The sequence below is a fragment of the Styela clava genome, chromosome 7 (genome assembly GCF_964204865.1).
Source record: "Styela clava chromosome 7, kaStyClav1.hap1.2, whole genome shotgun sequence".
NCBI classification, from domain to species: domain Eukaryota; kingdom Metazoa; phylum Chordata; class Ascidiacea; order Stolidobranchia; family Styelidae; genus Styela; species Styela clava.
In genome coordinates, this window is record NC_135256.1 from 1,382,100 (window position 1) to 1,403,977 (window position 21,878).

General features: G+C 37.8%; 14 non-coding genes across 14 annotated transcripts; all 14 read right to left on the minus strand.

Moving 5' to 3' along the window:
- Positions 1 to 1,669: 1,669 nt before the first annotated feature.
- On the minus strand, positions 1,670 to 1,741 carry Trnad-guc (transfer RNA aspartic acid (anticodon GUC)). The gene has a single exon. It is a non-coding gene; the product is annotated as a tRNA-Asp (tRNA).
- Positions 1,742 to 3,051: 1,310 nt separating this feature from the next.
- Trnad-guc (transfer RNA aspartic acid (anticodon GUC)) lies at positions 3,052 to 3,123 on the minus strand. The gene has a single exon. It is a non-coding gene; the product is annotated as a tRNA-Asp (tRNA).
- A 966-nt stretch (positions 3,124 to 4,089) lies between these two features.
- Trnad-guc (transfer RNA aspartic acid (anticodon GUC)) lies at positions 4,090 to 4,161 on the minus strand. Its single transcript has one exon. It is a non-coding gene; the product is annotated as a tRNA-Asp (tRNA).
- Positions 4,162 to 5,266: 1,105 nt separating this feature from the next.
- Trnad-guc (transfer RNA aspartic acid (anticodon GUC)) lies at positions 5,267 to 5,338 on the minus strand. Its single transcript has one exon. It is a non-coding gene; the product is annotated as a tRNA-Asp (tRNA).
- A 580-nt stretch (positions 5,339 to 5,918) lies between these two features.
- On the minus strand, positions 5,919 to 5,990 carry Trnad-guc (transfer RNA aspartic acid (anticodon GUC)). The gene has a single exon. It is a non-coding gene; the product is annotated as a tRNA-Asp (tRNA).
- A 251-nt stretch (positions 5,991 to 6,241) lies between these two features.
- On the minus strand, positions 6,242 to 6,313 carry Trnad-guc (transfer RNA aspartic acid (anticodon GUC)). Its single transcript has one exon. It is a non-coding gene; the product is annotated as a tRNA-Asp (tRNA).
- Positions 6,314 to 7,437: 1,124 nt separating this feature from the next.
- Trnad-guc (transfer RNA aspartic acid (anticodon GUC)) lies at positions 7,438 to 7,509 on the minus strand. The gene has a single exon. It is a non-coding gene; the product is annotated as a tRNA-Asp (tRNA).
- A 1,124-nt stretch (positions 7,510 to 8,633) lies between these two features.
- Positions 8,634 to 8,705, minus strand: Trnad-guc (transfer RNA aspartic acid (anticodon GUC)). Its single transcript has one exon. It is a non-coding gene; the product is annotated as a tRNA-Asp (tRNA).
- A 968-nt stretch (positions 8,706 to 9,673) lies between these two features.
- Trnad-guc (transfer RNA aspartic acid (anticodon GUC)) lies at positions 9,674 to 9,745 on the minus strand. The gene has a single exon. It is a non-coding gene; the product is annotated as a tRNA-Asp (tRNA).
- A 967-nt stretch (positions 9,746 to 10,712) lies between these two features.
- Positions 10,713 to 10,784, minus strand: Trnad-guc (transfer RNA aspartic acid (anticodon GUC)). The gene has a single exon. It is a non-coding gene; the product is annotated as a tRNA-Asp (tRNA).
- A 621-nt stretch (positions 10,785 to 11,405) lies between these two features.
- On the minus strand, positions 11,406 to 11,477 carry Trnad-guc (transfer RNA aspartic acid (anticodon GUC)). The gene has a single exon. It is a non-coding gene; the product is annotated as a tRNA-Asp (tRNA).
- Positions 11,478 to 11,709: 232 nt separating this feature from the next.
- Trnad-guc (transfer RNA aspartic acid (anticodon GUC)) lies at positions 11,710 to 11,781 on the minus strand. Its single transcript has one exon. It is a non-coding gene; the product is annotated as a tRNA-Asp (tRNA).
- Positions 11,782 to 12,377: 596 nt separating this feature from the next.
- On the minus strand, positions 12,378 to 12,449 carry Trnad-guc (transfer RNA aspartic acid (anticodon GUC)). Its single transcript has one exon. It is a non-coding gene; the product is annotated as a tRNA-Asp (tRNA).
- Positions 12,450 to 13,764: 1,315 nt separating this feature from the next.
- Positions 13,765 to 13,836, minus strand: Trnad-guc (transfer RNA aspartic acid (anticodon GUC)). Its single transcript has one exon. It is a non-coding gene; the product is annotated as a tRNA-Asp (tRNA).
- Positions 13,837 to 21,878: the final 8,042 nt, after the last annotated feature.

Sequence of the window (21,878 nt, forward strand, 5' to 3'; positions counted from 1 at the left end):
AATACTAACGAGGAAGCCGTCGGAAAGACTTTGATATAAAAATGTTAACAAAATAGAAAGAACGCCGATCACATCCAAATTCTCGAGCGAAAAGTACTAAACAAAGCAATACAAATATTATTACCTGAGACTGGCCTGAAATTGAATTGAACTAAATCGCTTCCAAATACATAATAAAAGCTAATTATTCGAAACGATTTAATTTTTACAATCATGCTACCATATTGTTTGCGAAAAAGTGGAATAATTATGTGAGAGAGTTATCTATCATCCATTTGAAAAAAAGTTCTCCCCGTCGGGGAATCGAACCGCGGTCTCCCGCGTGACAGGCGGGGATACTCACCACTATACTAACGAGGAAGCCGTCGGAAAGCGTTTGATATAAAAATATTAAAAAAATTGAAAGAACGCCGGCCACATCCAAATCCTCGAGCGAAAAGTACTAAACAAAGCAATTCATATATTATTACCAGAGACTGGTCTGAAATTGAATTGAACTTAATCGCTTCCAAATACATAATAAAAGCTAATTATTCGAAACGATTTAAATTTTACAATCATGCTAACATATCTTTTGCGAAAAAGTGGAATAATTATGTGAGATATCTATCATCCATTTGAAAAACAGTTCTCCCCGTCGGGGAATCGAACCCCGGTCTCAAGCGTGACAGGCGGGGATACTCACCACTATACTAACGAGGAAGCCGTCGGAAAGCGTTTGATATAAAAATATTAAGAAAATTGAAAGTACGCCGTTCACATCCAAATCCTTGAACGAAAAGTACTAGACAAAGCAATACAAATATTATTACCAGAGACTGGCCCTAAATTGAATTAAACTAAATCGCTTCCAAATACATAATAAAAGCTAATTATTCGAAACGATTCAATTTTTACAATCATGCTAACATATCTTTTGCGAAAAAGTGGCATAATTATGTGAGAGAGTTATCTATCATCCATTTGAAAAAGAGTTCTCCCCGTCGGGGAATCGAACCCCGGTCTCCAGCGTGACAGGCGGGGATACTCACCACTATACCAACGAGGAAGCCGTCGGAAAGCGTTTGATATAAAAATATTAGGAAAAGTGAAAGTACGTCGGTCACATCCAAACCCTCGAGCGAAAAGTACTAAACAAAGCTATACAAATATTATTATCAGAGACTGGCCTGAAATTGAATCAAACTAAATCGCTTCCAATTACATAATGAAAGCTAATTAATCGAAACAAATCAATTTTTACAATCATGCTAACATATTGTTTGCGAAAAAGTGGCAAAATTATATGAAAGAGTTATCTATTAACTGCTTTGGGAAAACAGTTCTCCCCGTCGGGGAATCGAACCCCGGTCTCCCGCGTGACAGGTGGGGATACCCGCCACAATACTAACGAGGAAGCCGTCGGAAAGACTTTGATATAAAAATATTAACAAAATAGAAAGAACGCCGATCACATCCAAATTCTCGAGCGAAAAGTACTAAACAAAGCAATACAAATATTATTACCAGAGACTGGCCTGAAATTGAATTGAACTAAATCGCTTCCAAATACATAATAAAAGCTAATTATTCGAAACGATTTAATTTTTACAATCATTCTATCATTTTGTTTGCGAAAAAGTGGCATAATTATGTGAGAGAGTATCTATCATCCATTTGAAAAAGAGTTCTCCCCGTCGGGGAATCGAACCCCGGTCTCCCGCGTGACAGGCGGGGATACTCACCACTATACTAACGAGGAAGCCGCCGGAAAGCGTTTGATATAAAAATATTAAGAAAATTGTAAGAACGCCGGCCACATCAAAATCCTCGAACGAAAAGTACTAAACAAAGCAATTCAAATATTATTACCAGAGACTGGCCTGAAATTGAATTGAACTTAATCGCTTCCAAATACATAATAAAAGCTAATTAATCGAAACAAATCAATTTTTACAATCATGCTAACATATTGTTTGCGAAAAAGTGGCAAAATTATATGAAAGAGATATCTATTAACTGCTTTGGGAAAACAGTTCTCCCCGTCGGGAAATCGAACCCCGGTCTCCCGCGTGACAGGCGGGGATACACGCCACAATACTAACGAGGAAGCCGTCGGAAAGACTTTGATATAAAAATGTTAACAAAATAGAAAGAACGCCGATCACATCCAAATTCTCGAGCGAAAAGTACTAAACAAAGCAATACAAATATTATTACCTGAGACTGGCCTGAAATTGAATTGAACTAAATCGCTTCCAAATACATAATAAAAGCTAATTATTCGAAACGATTTAATTTTTACAATCATGCTACCATATTGTTTGCGAAAAAGTGGCATAATTATGTGAGAGAGTATCTATCATCCATTTGAAAAAGAGTTCTCCCCGTCGGGGAATCGAACCGCGGTCTCCCGCGTGACAGGCGGGGATACTCACCACTATACTAACGAGGAAGTCGTCGGAAAGCGTTTGATATAAAAATATTAACAAAATTGAAAGAACGCCGGTCACATCAAAAACTCCTGCGAAAAGTACTAAACAAAGCAATTCAAATATTATTACCAGAGACTGGCCTGAAATTGAATTGAACTTAATCGCTTCCAAATACATAATAAAAGCTAATTATTCGAAACGATTTAATTTTTACAATCATGCTAACATATCTTTTGCGAAAAAGTGGCATAATCATGTGAGAGAGTATCTATCATCCATTTGAAAAAGGGTTCTCCCCGACGGGGAATCGAACCCCAGTCTCCCGCGTGACAGGCGGGGATACTCACCACTATACTAACGAGGAAGCCGTCGGAAAGCTTTTGATATAAAAATATTAAGAAAATTGAAAGAACGCCGGTCACATCCAAAAACTCCTGCGAAAAGTACTAAACAAAGCAATTCGAATATTATTACCAGAGACTGGCCTGAAATTGAATTGAACTTAATCGCTTCCAAATACATAATAAAAGCTAATTATTCGAAACGATTCAATTTTTACAATCATGCTAACATATCTTTTGGGAAAAAGTGGCATAATTATGTGAGAGAGTATCTATCATTCATTTGAAAAAGAGTTCTCCCCGTCGGGGAATCGAACCCCGGTCTCCCGCGTGACAGGCGGGGATACTCACCACTATACTAACGAGGAAGTCGTCGGAAAGCGTTTGATATAAAAATATTAACAAAATTGAAAGAACGCCGGTCACATCAAAAACTCCTGCGAAAAGTACTAAACAAAGCAATTCAAATATTATTACCAGAGACTGGCCTGAAATTGAATTGAACTTAATCGCTTCCAAATACATAATAAAAGCTAATTAATCGAAACTAATCAATTTTTACAATCATGCTAACATATTGTTTGCGAAAAAGTGGCAAAATTATATGAAAGAGTTATCTATTAACTGCTTTGGGAAAACAGTTCTCCCCGTCGGGAAATCGAACCCCGGTCTCCCGCGTGACAGGCGGGGATACACGCCACAATACTAACGAGGAAGCCGTCGGAAAGACTTTGATATAAAAATGGTAACAAAATAGAAAGAACGCCGATCACATCCAAATTCTCGAGCGAAAAGTACTAAACAAAGCAATACAAATATTATTACCTGAGACTGGCCTGAAATTGAATTGAACTAAATCGCTTCCAAATACATAATAAAAGCTAATTATTCGAAACGATTCAATTTTTACAATCATGCTAACATACTGTTTGCAAAAAAGTGGCATAATTATGTGAGAGAGTTATCTATCATCCATTTGAAAAAAAGTTCTCCCCGTCGGGGAATCGAACCGCGGTCTCCCGCGTGACAGGCGGGGATACTCACCACTATACTAACGAGGAAGCCGTCGGAAAGCGTTTGATATAAAAATATTAAAAAAATTGAAAGAACGCCGGCCACATCCAAATCCTCGAGCGAAAAGTACTAAACAAAGCAATTCATATATTATTACCAGAGACTGGTCTGAAATTGAATTGAACTTAATCGCTTCCAAATACATAATAAAAGCTAATTATTCGAAACGATTTAATTTTTACAATCATGCTAACATATCTTTTGCGAAAAAGTGGCATAATTATGTGAGAGAGTATCTATCATCCATTTGAAAAACAGTTCTCCCCGTCGGGGAATCGAACCCCGGTCTCCCGCGTGACAGGCGGGGATACTCACCACTATACTAACGAGGAAGCCGTCGGAAAGCGTTTGATATAAAAATATTAAGAAAATTGAAAGTACGCCGTTCACATCCAAATCCTTGAACGAAAAGTACTAGACAAAGCAATACAAATATTATTACCAGAGACTGGCCTGAAATTGAATCAAACTAAATCGCTTCCAAATACATAATAAAAGCTAATTATTCGAAACGATTCAATTTTTACAATCATGCTAACATATCTTTTGCGAAAAAGTGGCAATACAAATATTATTATCAGAGACTGGCCTGAAATTGAATCAAACTAAATCGCTTCCAATTACATAATGAAAGCTAATTAATCGAAACAAATCAATTTTTACAATCATGCTAACATATTGTTTGCGAAAAAGTGGCAAAATTATATGAAAGAGTTATCTATTAACTGCTTTGGGAAAACAGTTCTCTCCGTCGGGGAATCGAACCCCGGTCTCCCGCGTGACAGGTGGGGATACACGCCACAATACTAACGAGGAAGCCGTCGGAAAGACTTTGATATAAAAATATTAACAAAATAGAAAGAACGCCGATCACATCCAAATTATCGAGCGAAAAGTACTAAACAAAGCAATACAAATATTATTATCAGAGACTGGCCTGAAATTGAATCAAACTAAATCGCTTCCAATTACATAATGAAAGCTAATTAATCGAAACAAATCAATTTTTACAATCATGCTAACATATTGTTTGCGAAAAAGTGGCAAAATTATATGAAAGAGTTATCTATTAACTGCTTTTGGAAAACAGTTCTCCCCGTCGGGGAATCGAACCCCGGTCTCCCGCGTGACAGGTGGGGATACACGCCACAATACTAACGAGGAAGCCGTCGGAAAGACTTTGATATAAAAATATTAACAAAATAGAAAGAACGCCGATCACATCCAAATTCTCGAGCGAAAAGTACTAAACAAAGCAATACAAATATTATTACCAGAGACTGGCCTGAAATTGAATTGAACTAAATCGCTTCCAAATACATAATAAAAGCTAATTATTCGAAACGATTTAATTTTTACAATCATTCTATCATTTTGTTTGCGAAAAAGTGGCATAATTATGTGAGAGAGTATCTATCATCCATTTGAAAAAGAGTTCTCCCCGTCGGGGAATCGAACCCCGGTCTCCCGCGTGACAGGCGGGGATACTCACCACTATACTAACGAGGAAGCCGCCGGAAAGCGTTTGATATAAAAATATTAAGAAAATTGTAAGAACGCCGGCCACATCAAAATCCTCGAACGAAAAGTACTAAACAAAGCAATTCAAATATTATTACCAGAGACTGGCCTGAAATTGAATTGAACTTAATCGCTTCCAAATACATAATAAAAGCTAATTAATCGAAACAAATCAATTTTTACAATCATGCTAACATATTGTTTGCGAAAAAGTGGCAAAATTATATGAAAGAGATATCTATTAACTGCTTTGGGAAAACAGTTCTCCCCGTCGGGAAATCGAACCCCGGTCTCCCGCGTGACAGGCGGGGATACACGCCACAATACTAACAAGGAAGCCGTCGGAAAGACTTTGATATAAAAATGTTAACAAAATAGAAAGAACGCCGAACAACTATTATTATCAGAGACTGGCCTTAAATTGAATCAAACTAAATCGCTTCCAAATACATAATGAAAGCTAATTAATCGAAACAAATCAATTTTTACAATCATGCTAACATATTGTTTGCGAAAAAGTGGCATAATTATGTGAGAGAGTTATCTATCATTCATTTGAAAAAGAGTTCTCCCCGTCGGGGAATCGAACCCCGGTCTCCCGCGTGACAGGCGGGGATACTCACCACTATACTAACGAGGAAGTCGTCGGAAAGCGTTTGATATAAAAATATTAACAAAATTGAAAGAACGCCGGTCACATCAAAAACTCCTGCGAAAAGTACTAAACAAAGCAATTCGAATATTATTACCAGAGACTGGCCTGAAATTGAATTGAACTTAATCGCTTCCAAATACATAATAAAAGCTAATTATTCGAAACGATTCAATTTTTACAATCATGCTAACATATCTTTTGGGAAAAAGTGGCATAATTATGTGAGAAAAAGAGTTCTCCCCGTCGGGGAATCGAACCCCGGTCTCCCGCGTGACAGGCGGGGATACTCACCACTATACTAACGAGGAAGTCGTCGGAAAGCGTTTGATATAAAAATATTAACAAAATTGAAAGAACGCCGGTCACATCAAAAACTCCTGCGAAAAGTACTAAACAAAGCAATTCAAATATTATTACCAGAGACTGGCCTGAAATTGAATTGAACTTAATCGCTTCCAAATACATAATAAAAGCTAATTAATCGAAACAAATCAATTTTTACAATCATGCTAACATATTGTTTGCGAAAAAGTGGCAAAATTATATGAAAGAGTTATCTATTAACTGCTTTGGGAAAACAGTTCTCCCCGTCGGGAAATCGAACCCCGGTCTCCCGCGTGACAGGCGGGGATACACGCCACAATACTAACGAGGAAGCCGTCGGAAAGACTTTGATATAAAAATGTTAACAAAATAGAAAGAACGCCGATCACATCCAAATTCTCGAGCGAAAAGTACTAAACAAAGCAATACAAATATTATTACCTGAGACTGGCCTGAAATTGAATTGAACTAAATCGCTTCCAAATACATAATAAAAGCTAATTATTCGAAACGATTTAATTTTTACAATCATGCTACCATATTGTTTGCGAAAAAGTGGAATAATTATGTGAGAGAGTATCCATTTGAAAAAGAGTTCTCCCCGTCGGGGAATCGAACCGCGGTCTCCCGCGTGACAGGCGGGGATACTCACCACTATACTAACTATATATACTATAATAAAAGCTAATTATTCGAAACGATTTAATTTTTACAATCATGCTACCATATTGTTTGCGAAAAAGTGGAATAATTATGTGAGAGATCATCCATTTGAAAAAGAGTTCTCCCCGTCGGGGAATCGAACCGCGGCCTCCCGCGTGACAGGCGGGGATACTCACCACTATACTAACGAGGAAGCCGTTGGAAAGCGTTTGATATAAAAATATTAAAAAAATTGAAGGAACGCCGGCCACATCCAAATCCTCGAGCGAAAAGTACTAAACAAAGCAATTCATATATTATTACCAGAGACTGGTCTGAAATTGAATTGAACTTAATCGCTTCCAAATACATAATAAAAGCTAATTATTCGAAACGATTTAATTTTTACAATCATGCTAACATATCTTTTGGGAAAAAGTGGCATAATTATGTGAGAAAAAGAGTTCTCCCCGTCGGGGAATCGAACCCCGGTCTCCCGCGTGACAGGCGGGGATACTCACCACTATACTAACGAGGAAGTCGTCGGAAAGCGTTTGATATAAAAATATTAACAAAATTGAAAGAACGCCGGTCACATCAAAAACTCTTACGAAAAGTACTAAACAAAGCAATTCAAATATTATTACCAGAGACTGGCCTGAAATTGAATTGAACTTAATCGCTTCCAAATACATAATAAAAGCTAATTAATCGAAACAAATCAATTTTTACAATCATGCTAACATATTGTTTGCGAAAAAGTGGCAAAATTATATGAAAGAGTTATCTATTAACTGCTTTGGGAAAACAGTTCTCCCCGTCGGGAAATCGAACCCCGGTCTCCCGCGTGACAGGCGGGGATACACGCCACAATACTAACGAGGAAGCCGTCGGAAAGACTTTGATATAAAAATGTTAACAAAATAGAAAGAACGCCGATCACATCCAAATTCTCGAGCGAAAAGTACTAAACAAAGCAATACAAATATTATTACCTGAGACTGGCCTGAAATTGAATTGAACTAAATCGCTTCCAAATACATAATAAAAGCTAATTATTCGAAACGATTTAATTTTTACAATCATGCTACCATATTGTTTGCGAAAAAGTGGAATAATTATGTGAGAGAGTATCCATTTGAAAAAGAGTTCTCCCCGTCGGGGAATCGAACCGCGGTCTCCCGCGTGACAGGCGGGGATACTCACCACTATACTAACTATATATACTATAATAAAAGCTAATTATTCGAAACGATTTAATTTTTACAATCATGCTACCATATTGTTTGCGAAAAAGTGGAATAATTATGTGAGAGATCATCCATTTGAAAAAGAGTTCTCCCCGTCGGGGAATCGAACCGCGGCCTCCCGCGTGACAGGCGGGGATACTCACCACTATACTAACGAGGAAGCCGTTGGAAAGCGTTTGATATAAAAATATTAAAAAAATTGAAGGAACGCCGGCCACATCCAAATCCTCGAGCGAAAAGTACTAAACAAAGCAATTCATATATTATTACCAGAGACTGGTCTGAAATTGAATTGAACTTAATCGCTTCCAAATACATAATAAAAGCTAATTATTCGAAACGATTTAATTTTTACAATCATGCTAACATATCTTTTGGGAAAAAGTGGCATAATTATGTGAGAAAAAGAGTTCTCCCCGTCGGGGAATCGAACCCCGGTCTCCCGCGTGACAGGCGGGGATACTCACCACTATACTAACGAGGAAGTCGTCGGAAAGCGTTTGATATAAAAATATTAACAAAATTGAAAGAACGCCGGTCACATCAAAAACTCCTGCGAAAAGTACTAAACAAAGCAATTCAAATATTATTACCAGAGACTGGCCTGAAATTGAATTGAACTTAATCGCTTCCAAATACATAATAAAAGCTAATTAATCGAAACAAATCAATTTTTACAATCATGCTAACATATTGTTTGCGAAAAAGTGGCAAAATTATATGAAAGAGTTATCTATTAACTGCTTTGGGAAAACAGTTCTCCCCGTCGGGAAATCGAACCCCGGTCTCCCGCGTGACAGGCGGGGATACACGCCACAATACTAACGAGGAAGCCGTCGGAAAGACTTTGATATAAAAATGTTAACAAAATAGAAAGAACGCCGATCACATCCAAATTCTCGAGCGAAAAGTACTAAACAAAGCAATACAAATATTATTACCTGAGACTGGCCTGAAATTGAATTGAACTAAATCGCTTCCAAATACATAATAAAAGCTAATTATTCGAAACGATTTAATTTTTACAATCATGCTACCATATTGTTTGCGAAAAAGTGGAATAATTATGTGAGAGAGTTATCTATCATCCATTTGAAAAAAAGTTCTCCCCGTCGGGGAATCGAACCGCGGTCTCCCGCGTGACAGGCGGGGATACTCACCACTATACTAACGAGGAAGCCGTCGGAAAGCGTTTGATATAAAAATATTAAAAAAATTGAAGGAACGCCGGCCACATCCAAATCCTCGAGCGAAAAGTACTAAACAAAGCAATTCATATATTATTACCAGAGACTGGTCTGAAATTGAATTGAACTTAATCGCTTCCAAATACATAATAAAAGCTAATTATTCGAAACGATTTAATTTTTACAATCATGCTAACATATCTTTTGCGAAAAAGTGGAATAATTATGTGAGATATCTTATCTATCATCCATTTGAAAAACAGTTCTCCCCGTCGGGGAATCGAACCCCGGTCTCCCGCGTGACAGGCGGGGATACTCACCACTATACTAACGAGGAAGCCGTCGGAAAGCGTTTGATATAAAAATATTAAGAAAATTGAAAGTACGCCGTTCACATCCAAATCCTTGAACGAAAAGTACTAGACAAAGCAATACAAATATTATTACCAGAGACTGGCCTGAAATTGAATCAAACTAAATCGCTTCCAAATACATAATAAAAGCTAATTATTCGAAACGATTCAATTTTTACAATCATGCTAACATATCTTTTGCGAAAAAGTGGCATAATTATGTGAGAGAGTTATCTATCATCCATTTGAAAAAGAGTTCTCCCCGTCGGGGAATCGAACCCCGGTCTCCAGCGTGACAGGCGGGGATACTCACCACTATACCAACGAGGAAGCCGTCGGAAAGCGTTTGATATAAAAATATTAGGAAAAGTGAAAGTACGTCGGTCACATCCAAACCCTCGAGCGAAAAGTACTAAACAAAGCAATACAAATATTATTATCAGAGACTGGCCTGAAATTGAATCAAACTAAATCGCTTCCAATTACATAATGAAAGCTAATTAATCGAAACAAATCAATTTTTACAATCATGCTAACATATTGTTTGCGAAAAAGTGGCAAAATTATATGAAAGAGTTATCTATTAACTGCTTTGGGAAAACAGTTCTCCCCGTCGGGGAATCGAACCCCGGTCTCCCGCGTGACAGGTGGGGATACACGCCACAATACTAACGAGGAAGCCGTCGGAAAGACTTTGATATAAAAATATTAACAAAATAGAAAGAACGCCGATCACATCCAAATTCTCGAGCGAAAAGTACTAAACAAAGCAATACAAATATTATTACCAGAGACTGGCCTGAAATTGAATTGAACTAAATCGCTTCCAAATACATAATAAAAGCTAATTATTCGAAACGATTTAATTTTTACAATCATTCTATCATTTTGTTTGCGAAAAAGTGGCATAATTATGTGAGAGAGTATCTATCATCCATTTGAAAAAGAGATCTCCCCGTCGGGGAATCGAACCCCGGTCTCCCGCGTGACAGGCGGGGATACTCACCACTATACTAACGAGGAAGCCGCCGGAGAGCGTTTGATATAAAAATATTAAGAAAATTGTAAGAACGCCGGCCACATCAAAATCCTCGAACGAAAAGTACTAAACAAAGCAATTCAAATATTATTACCAGAGACTGGCCTGAAATTGAATTGAACTTAATCGCTTCCAAATACATAATAAAAGCTAATTAATCGAAACAAATCAATTTTTACAATCATGCTAACATATTGTTTGCGAAAAAGTGGCAAAATTATATGAAAGAGATATCTATTAACTGCTTTGGGAAAACAGTTCTCCCCGTCGGGAAATCGAACCCCGGTCTCCCGCGTGACAGGCGGGGATACACGCCACAATACTAACGAGGAAGCCGTCGGAAAGACTTTGATATAAAAATGTTAACAAAATAGAAAGAACGCCGATCACATCCAAATTCTCGAGCGAAAAGTACTAAACAAAGCAATACAAATATTATTACCTGAGACTGGCCTGAAATTGAATTGAACTAAATCGCTTCCAAATACATAATAAAAGCTAATTATTCGAAACGATTTAATTTTTACAATCATGCTACCATATTGTTTGCGAAAAAGTGGCATAATTATGTGAGAGAGTATCTATCATCCATTTGAAAAACAGTTCTCCCCGTCGGGGAATCGAACCCCGGTCTCCCGCGTGACAGGCGGGGATACTCACCACTATACTAACGAGGAAGCCGTCGGAAAGCGTTTGATATAAAAATATTAAGAAAATTGAAAGAACGCCGAACAACTATTATTATCAGAGACTGGCCTTAAATTGAATCAAACTAAATCGCTTCCAAATACATAATGAAAGCTAATTAATCGAAACAAATCAATTTTTACAATCATGCTAACATATTGTTTGCGAAAAAGTGGAATAATTATGTGAGAGAGTTATCTATCATTCATTTGAAAAAGAGTTCTCCCCGTCGGGGAATCGAACCCCGGTCTCCCGCGTGACAGGCGGGGATACTCACCACTATACTAACGAGGAAGTCGTCGGAAAGCGTTTGATATAAAAATTTAACAAAATTGAAAGAACGCCGATCACAACCAAATCCTCGAGCGAAAAGTACTAAACAAAAAAATTCAATTATTATTACCAGAGACTGGCCTGAAATTGAATTGAACTTAATCGCTTCCAAATACATAATAAAAGCTAATTATTCGAAACGATTTAATTTTTACAATCATGCTAACATATCTTTTGCGAAAAAGTGGCATAATCATGTGAGAGAGTATCTATCATCCATTTGAAAAAGGGTTCTCCCCGACGGGGAATCGAACCCCAGTCTCCCGCGTGACAGGCGGGGATACTCACCACTATACTAACGAGGAAGCCGTCGGAAAGCGTTTGATATAAAAATATTAAGAAAATTGAAAGAACGCCGGTCACATCCAAAAACTCCTGCGAAAAGTACTAAACAAAGCAATTCGAATATTATTACCAGAGACTGGCCTGAAATTTAATTGAACTTAATCGCTTCCAAATACATAATAAAAGCTAATTATTCGAAACGATTCAATTTTTACAATCATGCTAACATATCTTTTGGGAAAAAGTGGCATAATTATGTGAGAAAAAGAGTTCTCCCCGTCGGGGAATCGAACCCCGGTCTCCCGCGTGACAGGCGGGGATACTCACCACTATACTAACGAGGAAGCCGTCGGAAAGCGTTTGATATAAAAATATTAAGAAAATTGAAAGTACGCCGTTCACATCCAAATCCTTGAACGAAAAGTACTAGACAAAGCAATACAAATATTATTACCAGAGACTGGCCTGAAATTGAATCAAACTAAATCGCTTCCAAATACATAATAAAAGCTAATTATTCGAAACGATTCAATTTTTACAATCATGCTAACATATCTTTTGCGAAAAAGTGGCATAATTATGTGAGAGAGTTATCTATCATCCATTTGAAAAAGAGTTCTCCCCGTCGGGGAATCGAACCCCGGTCTCCAGCGTGACAGGCGGGGATACTCACCACTATACCAACGAGGAAGCCGTCGGAAAGCGTTTGATATAAAAATATTAGGAAAAGTGAAAGTACGTCGGTCACATCCAAACCCTCGAGCGAAAAGTACTAAACAAAGCAATACAAATATTATTATCAGAGACTGGCCTGAAATTGAATCAAACTAAATCGCTTCCAATTACATAATGAAAGCTAATTAATCGAAACAAATCAATTTTTACAATCATGCTAACATATTGTTTGCGAAAAAGTGGCAAAATTATATGAAAGAGTTATCTATTAACTGCTTTGGGAAAACAGTTCTCCCCGTCGGGAAATCGAACCCCGGTCTCCCGCGTGACAGGCGGGGATACACGCCACAATACTAACGAGGAAGCCGTCGGAAAGACTTTGATATAAAAATGTTAACAAAATAGAAAGAACGCCGATCACATCCAAATTCTCGAGCGAAAAGTACTAAACAAAGCAATACAAATATTATTACCTGAGACTGGCCTGAAATTGAATTGAACTAAATCGCTTCCAAATACATAATAAAAGCTAATTATTCGAAACGATTTAATTTTTACAATCATGCTACCATATTGTTTGCGAAAAAGTGGAATAATTATGTGAGAGAGTTATCTATCATCCATTTGAAAAAAAGTTCTCCCCGTCGGGGAATCGAACCGCGGTCTCCCGCGTGACAGGCGGGGATACTCACCACTATACTAACGAGGAAGCCGTCGGAAAGCGTTTGATATAAAAATATTAAAAAAATTGAAAGAACGCCGGCCACATCCAAATCCTCGAGCGAAAAGTACTAAACAAAGCAATTCATATATTATTACCAGAGACTGGTCTGAAATTGAATTGAACTTAATCGCTTCCAAATACATAATAAAAGCTAATTATTCGAAACGATTTAATTTTTACAATCATGCTAACATATCTTTTGCGAAAAAGTGGAATAATTATGTGAGATATCTTATCTATCATCCATTTGAAAAACAGTTCTCCCCGTCGGGGAATCGAACCCCGGTCTCCCGCGTGACAGGCGGGGATACTCACCACTATACTAACGAGGAAGCCGTCGGAAAGCATTTGATATAAAAATATTAAGAAAATTGAAAGTACGCCGTTCACATCCAAATCCTTGAACGAAAAGTACTAGACAAAGCAATACAAATATTATTACCAGAGACTGGCCTGAAATTGAATCAAACTAAATCGCTTCCAAATACATAATAAAAGCTAATTATTCGAAACGATTCAATTTTTACAATCATGCTAACATATCTTTTGCGAAAAAGTGGCATAATTATGTGAGAGAGTTATCTATCATCCATTTGAAAAAGAGTTCTCCCCGTCGGGGAATCGAACCCCGGTCTCCAGCGTGACAGGCGGGGATACTCACCACTATACCAACGAGGAAGCCGTCGGAAAGCGTTTGATATAAAAATATTAGGAAAAGTGAAAGTACGTCGGTCACATCCAAACCCTCGAGCGAAAAGTACTAAACAAAGCAATACAAATATTATTATCAGAGACTGGCCTGAAATTGAATCAAACTAAATCGCTTCCAATTACATAATGAAAGCTAATTAATCGAAACAAATCAATTTTTACAATCATGCTAACATATTGTTTGCGAAAAAATGGCATAATTATGTGAGAGAGTATCTATCATTCATTTGAAAAAGAGTTCCCCCCCGTCGGGGAATCGAACCCCGGTCTCCCGCGTGACAGGCGGGGATACTCACCACTATGCTAACGAGGAAGCCGTCGGAAAGCGTTTGATATAAAAATATTAAGAAAATTGAAAGAACGCCGGTCACATCCAAAAACTCCTGCGAAAAGTACTAAACAAAGCAATTCAAATATTATTACCAGAGACTGGCCCGAAATTGAATTGAACTTAATCGCTTCCAAATACATAATAAAAGCTAATTATTCGAAACGATTTAATTTTTACAATCATGCTAACATATCTTTTGCGAAAAAGTGGCATAATTATGTGAGAGAGTATCTATCATCCATTTGGAAAAGAGTTCTCCCCGTCGAGGAATCAAACCCCGGTCTCCCGCGTGACAGGCGGGGATACTCACCACTATACTAACGAGGAAGCCGTCGGAAAGCGTTTGATATAAAAATATTAAGAAAATTGAAAGTACGCCGGTCACATCCAAATCCTCGAGCGAAAAGTACTAAACAAAGCAATACAAATATCATTATCAGAGACTGGCCTGAAATTGAATCAAACTAAATCGCTTCCAAATACATAATGAAAGCTAATTAATCGAAACAAATCAATTTTTACAATCATGCTAACATATTGTTTGCGAAAAAATGGCATAATTATGTGAGAGAGTATCTATCATTCATTTGAAAAAGAGTTCTCCCCGTCGGGAATCGAACCCCGGTCTCCCGCGTGACAGGCTGGGATACTCATCACTATACTAACGAGGAAGTCGTCGGAAAGCGTTTGATATAAAAATATTAACAAAATTGAAAGTACGCCGATCACATCCAAATCCTCGAGCGAAAAGTACTAAACAAAGCAATTCAAATATTATTACCAGAGACTGGCCTGAAATTGAATTGAACTTAATCGCTTCCAAATACATAATAAAAGCTAATTATTCGAAACGATTTAATTTTTACAATCATGCTAACATATCTTTTGCGAAAAAGTGGCATAATCATGTGAGAGAGTATCTATCATCCATTTGAAAAAGAGTTCTCCCCGACGGGGAATCGAACCCCGGTCTCCCGCGTGACAGTCGGGGATACTCACCACTATACTAACGAGGAAGCCGTCGGAAAGCGTTTGATATAAAAATATTAAAAAAATATTAAAAATATTAAAATGTTTGCGAAAAAGTGGAATAATTATGTGAGATATCTATCATCCATTTGAAAAACAGTTTTTTTTTTTTTTTTTTTTTTTTTTTTATTTTTTTTTTTATTTATTTGCGGATCAGAATTTTTTCAGTAGCTCGGATCAGTGTCTTGAAGACACGTCATATCCGAGTCATATCGGTATAACGCTTCATAAGCATGCCACTGCGTGAGCAGCAGTCATATACTTATGGAGGCTTCAGTATTTGCTGCGCCACTGCAAGACACAAACTTCCACCCCGGGGTTCGGCATATGCTGTTTGTCACAGCATTGCTTTATTCCGGGGCTTCTGTCTATGCCACGCAGAGCACAACACAACTTCCGCCACTCCCGGCTTCCGTACATACTGCGTAAAATTGCACACAGCATGCCATCCACCGCGAAGCTTCCGATTCATCACATCCGCTAAGTGGGAGATGGTATTTCTTAGTGTTTAAAAGGGCTAAAAGCTGTAGTTACTAAGCCGAAAGGTATGCTATTGTTTGTGGTGGTTGGAAATTTTTCAATTTCGGGAAAAGTTTTAACGTTGACCAGATGGTAGAGAGGAAAGCGTTAGATCAGCAAATACCCATTCAGGATTTCCTTCCAATTGACCAGCAGCCCCAAAAACAGTAGATCTTTGTGCTTGTTTTCCATTATGTTCAAAAATTGTGCAATCTTTACTGTCGTTGATTGGATTATACTTTTGTCAGTGGGGGCCAAATATCTGTTTTCAATATCCAGTTTGATCTTTTGTTGAATTATGGTGGTTTTTATCAGTACGAAGCATTTTATAGTAATAATCTGGTGCGGTCCATTGTAGCTGTTGTAGAAAATTTCGTCCTTTGTTATTTGTATTGGACTGTAGAGTATTTTGTTGAGGATTTGTGTTATTTCTGAAATGTAAGCTTTTACGACACTGCAGTAAAAAAACAGGTGTTTGGTACTATCTGAATTGTTATTACAAAATTTACAGTTAAGTATTTTTTGAACGCCGGATGTTCCAAACCTGAGGGTCATACCCCTCATCCTATCCCCGAATACATATCCCTCCCTGGCAATTCTGTAAGTAACAACTCTTTCAGCATTGGAGAAAAATGACCTAGTGACGTTTTTCCGTAGATGGACATCCTCCCAATTTGCATCTTCCGATTGCGGATCAGGATAAAGGTTTTTAAGTTTTTGATAAAAGTGTTTTTGTTTTGAGGTTTGCCAGTCCTCATGCGAAAAGTTTAAAGTCCAGAAAATTTCTAAGATATATTTCCAATAATGCGGTACTACAGGAGCGTGGGGCATTGAGTTGCTGTATAGTTTTTTATTTATTGTGTTGATTTTGGAGCCCAAAGCGTATAAGGCTTCGATGTGCCAAAATTGATCAAGTGTTCTGCCGTCTACAAATGCTTTCATTTTCTCGACCTGGCAGGCTTTTACCTTTGCTTGGACGTCGATTAAGTTTATTACTCCCCGAGTCCATGGTAGCTGCAACTTTTTTCTACCTACGGATTCAATTTTTTCAGGATACCACAAAAATTTGCATATCGAATTTTGGATTTTCTTAATCTCTCCCAATGACATTGATTTAGTTCTCGCATGAAATATAATAATTGACATAACCAAGGAATTTATGATCACCAATTTTCCATACCAGGTGAGCTGTCTAGTTTTTAAGTAATTTAGTGTCCGGGTAAGTTTGGTTCCAATTTCGTCCCACATTTTAGCTAGTGTTTTTTTTCCGAAATTTATACCGAGTATTTTTACGTCATCTTTGATATATCGAACAAGAGAAGAGTTGGATATTGATCTGCGTGAGGATTCCGTGATACATAAAATTTCAGTTTTATCTTTATTAATTGTTTGTCCAGATGCCAGTTTGAAGTTATCTAATTCTTTGAATATTTCTTTGATGGAAGGTTGGTCGGTTACTGCAAATGTGATGTCATCGGCATATTGATCAATCTTATGATGGTATGTCCCCAATTTTATACCGTGAATGTTATTATTTGAAAAGACGGATCTAGCAAGAGGCTCTACACATATTGCATATAACAACATGCTCAGCGGGCATCCTTGCCTTATGCCACGCTTTATGGTGACTGTATTAGACAACTTACCATTGACATCTATCTGCGATTTAATGTTAAGATACATATTTTTTATGACTTTTAAGGTCTTGTCCCCAAGTCCAATTTGTTCCAGAATATCAAACAGAAATTTATGATTCACATTATCGAACGCCTTTAAATTATCGATTAGGATCAGCGCCCCCGGGATGTTTTTAGATCGGCAATATCGCAAAATGGCGTCGGTGTTATAATGAATATCATTCATACTCCGGTGCAATAAGGAGCATTTTTGTGAATTACTTATTATTTTGGATATAACCGGCTCTAGCCGTCTTACTATAATTTTTGCTATAATTTTATAGTCCATGTTAAGAGTCGTTATAGGTCTCCAATTTTTCAGTTCCGTCTCGTCGTTTTTCTGGTATAATAACTTAACTTTTGCGGTTGCTGATGATTTTGGAAAGGGGCCGAAATAAAGGACGTTATTGATGAGCTGGGTAAATGACGTTTTTATTGTGTTCCAAAAAGTCATATAAAATTCTTTGCTAAGTCCATCTATGCCGGGTGATTTGTTGTTTCCAAGTAACTTGATTGCACTGTAAATCTCACCGCTGGTAACCGGTTGTTCCAATAAAAAGTTTTCTTGCTCAGATATTTGGGTTGAGCTCATTAATGATAGATATTGTCGCTGATAGTGGTCGTTCGTTTCATGTTCTTTACCCCATAAATCCCCATAGAAGTCTTCAACTATAGACATGATCGCACCCTCTTCTGTCACTACCTGGTTGTTTGCCGTTTTTAACCTCACTATTGTGGTTTGTTTTGCTCGCTGTTTGATTTTCGAGAAAAAACTTGTGGTTGGTTTTTCATTCTCTTCCAGGTCAGTCAGGTTAGCCATTAATGCATCTAATCTGTACTTCTCATTTTGTAGAGATCTTAATTGGGATTTAAGGTTTTCAATTTGCAATAGATTTTTGGCTTTCCCTTCATTAATGAGTTTGTCTAAATTTTTCCGAATTAGAGTTGTCTGGTTCCTTTTATCTTTGACGACAGTTTTAGAGTATGCGACTGTAGTTTTTTTAATTTTAAGCTTCAATTTGTCCCACCAGTCTTGAATTTGATAGAAATTTCCTAGTTCAGTCAGAGTAGATTCGAAGGTGTTGTTTATGATTTCTACGTAGGTCGGATCTTTATATAGAGACAAGTTGTTGCGCCACGTTCCTTTTCCCCAGCGGACTTTTTGGGTTTTTCTAAGTTGGATTACCGGACATAGCAGGTGATCGGCTACGGTGTTTGTTGTGTGCGATATAGAGGCAATGAGGTGTTCCATGCTTTTTGAGTTAAATATATTGTCAATACGGCTGCCGTGTGATCCGGTATGATAGGTAAAAATTTGTTTTAGTGGGTACTTCTTCCGAAAAGTGTCCTGTATGTTATTTTCTTGGATGTAATTTATAAAAAGTTTTTCTGGGGGTCGAAGTTTAAATTTTCTGGGGTCCAGGATGTCAGTTTGTTTCAGAACGAAATTAAAGTCGCCCACTAATAATAAGTTTTGACTATTACCGTAGTATGTTAACAGATTGATCAAATTTTTAAAAAATTCAGTTTTTCCCGGTCCATTTTGTGCTGGCGCATATATGTTAAATATTTTTATGACTTCACCGTCAATCTGAATCTCCACGCTGTCGCATCGATTTTCGATATGGGCATTGTACGTATTCGGTACTATCGTGTTTTCTATCTTTACTAAGATTGCGGTTCCCTGCCAAAATCGACTATGATGTTTATCCGTTATATCGAGAGTGTTGAAATAAATATTATATCCCAGCATATTGGCCCAGTTTGTCGAAGATTTTTTATCTATCCTATGAACTTCCTGTACGCAGAGTATATTGGGGTTCTCATGCTGGATGAAACTTTTCATTTCACTCAAGTGTTTATGAAAGCCGTTTGCATTTAAGGAGATTAGCTTTATGAGGGCCATGACTTACATTAATGTGTAAAAAGGGAAAAAATTCGAGCTACCGTTTGTGGTAGTTGGATATTTGGTCACCTTAGTTTAAATAAATATTGTTCATTTACGGGTTTATAGCAGAACAAAGAAGTTTCACTTACATCATTATTTCTTCTTTCCTATGATCCCCTTGTCCAATGATGACTCGGAAGATGTTGTTTCCTGTCTGTTTCTCTTGTTGTTGTAGTCCTTATTTTCCATAAATGATTCATTTATATCCAAATTCAGTTTGTTCGGCAGAGGAGTACTTTCTTCTAGATATGCGGGGGCGGAATGAATTTCTAATGGTGAGGTAGAGAAACAGGACGATGGTGTGTCCTGTTGTTCAATATTGTGGACCATCACCTTAACATATGCCCTGCCCTTTGATGGCGGGTTATAGGGCGTATTGCCAATCGTTGAGGTTTTTTTCAGTCGTGACGTCTGCCTGGTATTGATGCATTTCGGCGGTGTCTTGATGATTGGGCTAATTACATTCTCGATTTCTTCACACTCCGACCAATTAGATATCTCTTTTAAATTGCTTGTTGGTGATTCCATTACGGAGGAAGAGAATTCTGATATATCGATTTGTACAGGTTCTTGAGTGTCTTCCAATTGTATGATGCTTTTGTTTTGATTTTGCTCTGCGTTTCGTTCTTTCTCACCATTTTGTTTCGGTTCATTGATTTTTCGTTCGTCTTCCACAGGGTTGTTCGGCCGTTCATTGTATTCTTGAGGAATTCCCTTGTTTGTGCCTATTTCGGGCGACTTTGATGGCATTGTTGCGTCTTCTTCACGTCCATTGCATTGTACAGGTTGAGTACTTTTTGGTACGAGGTTTTCAGAGGCGTTTTGAACAGTTGTTGGTTGTTCTCTACGTCTGGGTGCAGACCATGCGTCGCTGGGGTTGCGTTGGAGTGTGGGATATTCCTTCTCTCGCTGGTCGCAGTTCCTTCGAAGGTGACCCGATTTCTTGCAGTGTCTGCAAACGGGGTCATTTTCACATTCATTGAAGATGTGGCCCGTCTGCAGACATCTGCCACACGTAGGCGTATATAGTTCTCGTGGTAGAAACGTTTTGCATCTTCGGCCATTGATGGTAACGAAGTCCGGCAATTTTTCTTTATTGAAATCTTCCATTAAAAACGAAGTATATCCATTGTATATTTGTGTTCCTCTATAAAAGTTACGAACAGCACTTTGAATCTTTCCACAACCAAGGTTATTCACGGTTGCTGCGGCCTTGGAAAATATCGTTTCGTATAGAATTCCCCTTATGGAGATACGAACAGGTGGTTTGTTTGGCATCGATACTTCTATCTCTACTCCATCTGCTCTGATCAACCCACCAGTAGCTTTGAAGAATTCGTCGCGGCAGCTTTTTCCATCTACTTCGGCAAAGGAGAGTAACCATGAGCCCTTTCGGGACTCAAATAACCCCCTTATTTGGTCGCAGAATTTCTGTGTTCTTTCGTTTTCTTTCAGTAAGTCCAATAAAGTGGCGAAATCCATGTCTTGCTTTGTGTTCAGGTATACTGTCAGCGGTTGCGTGTTTACAGGTGAATTTGTTGATTCCGTTGGTGGTGTTGCTGCAGCTGCGGAGTAATCCATTTTATTGAATTGTAATCCAGGCAGTCAAGTATACTTTCTAGTTCTTTCCTGATTTATACTCGAATGACACTATAGATTTCCTGTCTGAGACGCGTCGACATTTGCAGACATCTCAAATACATAATGAAAGCTAATTAATCGAAACAAATCAATTTTTACAATCATGCTAACATATTGTTTGCGAAAAAATGGCATAATTACGTGAGGCGGGGATACTCACCACTATACTAACGAGGAAGCCGTCGGAAAGCGTTTGATATAAAAATATTAACAAAATTGAAAGTACGCCGGTCACATCCAAATCCTCGAGCGAAAAGTACTAAACAAAGCAATTCAAATATTATTACCAGAGACTGGCCTGAAATTGAATCAAACTAAATCGCATCCAAATACATAATGAAAGCTAATTAATCGAAACAAATCAATTTTTACAATCATGCTAGCATATTGTTTGCGAAAAAATGGCATAATTATGTGAGGCGGGGATACTCACCACTATACTAACGAGGAAGCCGTCGGAAAGCGTTTGATATAAAAATATTAAGAAAATTGAAAGTACGCCGTTCACATCCAAATCCT